The sequence below is a fragment of the Panulirus ornatus genome, chromosome 32, assembly GCF_036320965.1.
Source record: "Panulirus ornatus isolate Po-2019 chromosome 32, ASM3632096v1, whole genome shotgun sequence".
NCBI lineage: Eukaryota > Metazoa > Arthropoda > Malacostraca > Decapoda > Palinuridae > Panulirus > Panulirus ornatus.
The window spans coordinates 3420667-3423166 of record NC_092255.1 but is presented as its reverse complement, the minus strand read 5'-3'; the positions used below and the strand labels follow the sequence as shown (position 1 = coordinate 3423166).

The 2500-nt window shown below is 45.4% G+C and overlaps 1 protein-coding gene across 8 annotated transcripts in view; it reads left to right on the top strand.

Annotated features, from left to right (window-relative positions):
- Nucleotides 1-2500, top strand: part of LOC139758988 (vascular endothelial growth factor receptor 1-like) — a 150500-nt gene that overhangs the window by 25399 nt on the left and 122601 nt on the right. For 2 of the 8 annotated variants that reach the window (XM_071680864.1, XM_071680861.1), the window contains exon 1: nt 1107-1225. The exons of 3 other annotated variants lie outside the window; for them this stretch is intronic. The gene's annotated coding sequence lies outside the window, so the exon portion shown is untranslated. Of the gene's footprint in view, nt 1-1003; nt 1226-2500 lie in introns of those variants that run through there. 3 more of the 8 variants (XM_071680866.1, XM_071680865.1, XM_071680867.1) reach the window with 3 other exon arrangements.

Sequence of the window (2500 nt, the reverse complement as noted above, 5' to 3'; positions counted from 1 at the left end):
AAAATCGGTCGCTGTATCGTTGTGCTCCAGTAAATTGCTTGATATTAAACCAGAAATATATTTTGTTAAATATTATTACGAAAAATTCAATTGGAAATTGTGATTTTAAGAACGAAGATGTAGGAATAAAAAAGGATTAAAATGCATGTATTAGTAAGCATAATAAGGACGTTAGTTGAATATTAAGAAGGTGTTAAGGCAAAATAACATTAAATAATATTAAGAAGGTGTTAAGGCAAAATAACATTAAATAATATTGAGAAGGTGTTAAGGCAAAATAACATTAAATAATATTAAGAAGGTGTTAAGGCAAAATAACATTAAATAATATTGAGAAGGTGTTAAGGCAAAATAACATTAAATAGAATACATAGGAACTTCAAAATGGGTAGTAGATTATAGAGAACATTATAATTAATGTAGAGGCAAGCATGATAGCTGTAAGGGAGCCATAATTAATATGAGATAATTTATAGAGATAACTGAAGTGGTATTATATTTAATTCTAAGTATGTGAAAGCAGATACTTAAGAAATATATACGACGGCCTACTTACAAAAAAGTGAAAAGATTACTTAATGTACTGTCAAGTGCGATGAGTCTCACTTTACATACCTAACGTGCTGAAGTATTTTAATGGTACTCAAAGGTCGTACCGTCGTGCTCGAGGGGTCGTACCGTCGTGCTCAAGGGTCGTACCGTCGTGCTCAAGGGTCGTATACCGTCGTGCTCAAGGGGTCGTACCGTCGCGCTCTAGGGGTCGTACCGTCGTGCTCAATGGTGTCGTACCGTCGTGCTTTTAGGGATTAATCATAAATTGATCCATTCTTCTTAACCATCGTTTCTTCATACCCTCCTAGACTTACCTGTTTTAACTGAACTACCGGCATCTCCGCCATTATCTCGCTGATAATAACCTCCACGAAGACGACCTTATCACCCCGGCGAGCGATAAGGGGGCAAGATAATGACTCAACATGGTTAATTGGCGTCTGGGATTAGGTTTCCGTCTCTACGGTGAAGTTAACCACGGTCGACCTTCCCGCGCGCGCCACTGGTTATTTCCACCGGCGCCGGGTGCGCGCGCAGCAGGTCCACGACGCCATATTGCTTCCGCTGTGTTACAGTGAACAACACTTCAGTTGTAGTGGAGGTAGTGGAGGTGTGTGTGTGGCAGAGGTGGACGTTTTGTGTGGTGGGTGGAAGAAGCGCTCACACCGGTACGGTATGTTTATTGCTTTTCAGGTATTGTAGGAACAGGTGTGTGGGGTAATTGGGTACGACGGTACGACCCCTTGAACACGACGGTACGATCTTTGAACACTTGGAATACAACGGTACGATCTTTGAACATTTGGAATACGACGGTACGATCCTTGAACACGACGGTACGATCTTTGACTTTTGAACACGACGTTACGATATTGGAGTACTACGGTACGATCCTTGAACAGGATGGTACGATCTCGGAGTACGACGGTACGATCCTTGAACACGACGGTACGATCTTTGAACACGACGGTACGATCCTTGAACACGACGGTACGATATTGGGTACGACGCTACGATACTTGAACACGACGGTACGATCCTTGAACACGACGTTACGATCTTTGAACACGACGGTATGACCCCTGAGCACGACGGTACGACTCTTGAACACGACGGTACGACCTTTGAGCTCGACTACGATCCTTGAACACGACGGTACGACACAAACACGACGATACGATCCTTGAGCACGACGGTACGATCTTGGAGCACGACGGTACGACCCTTGAGCACGACGATACGACCCTTGAACACGACGGTATACGACCCTTGAGAATAATGGCTCTGGCCTTTGACCTGGCCCGCACAGGTCAAGGAGAAAGGCCAAGCCATGAAAACCTGTGGTCGTACTCAAGGGTCGTTGGTCGTATGGTCGTATCAGCAGAGGTTTGAACTACTGTTTATCTTTCTAGATTTTTGAAGTAATATATTGCACGTCATTAGTGGGTGGAGGTGGTTGTATACTGCCTCCAAGACTCCATTACGATTTGGAGTGCCTCAGAGGTCAAAGGTCGTAGGTCAGGCAGTCGAGATCATGAGTCAGGGTCGTACCCGTCATGTTCAAGGGTCGTTCGATGGTCGTACCGGCTTGTTCGAGGGTCGTAACATCCCCCGCATCGATGGTCGTGCCGTCTGGTTTTAGGGTCGTATCGTCGTGCTGAAGGGTCGTACCGTCGTGTTCAACGGGTCGTATACCGTCGTGCTCAAGGGGTCGTATACCGTCATGCTCAAGGGGTCTTAACGGCGTGTAACACACACACACACACACACACACACAGACACGGTAGCTTCCCATTTTCTCACGGAGAAAATGGGAAGCCAAACACGGTTAGCTTAGGTTTGAATTGTAATAAACCTTGTTGAACGTTACGACCTTGTTATGGGGGGGGGGGGGGTGAGGTCGTAGGAAACAACGTGAGGGGTTTGCGTCTGGAACCCTGAACGAAAA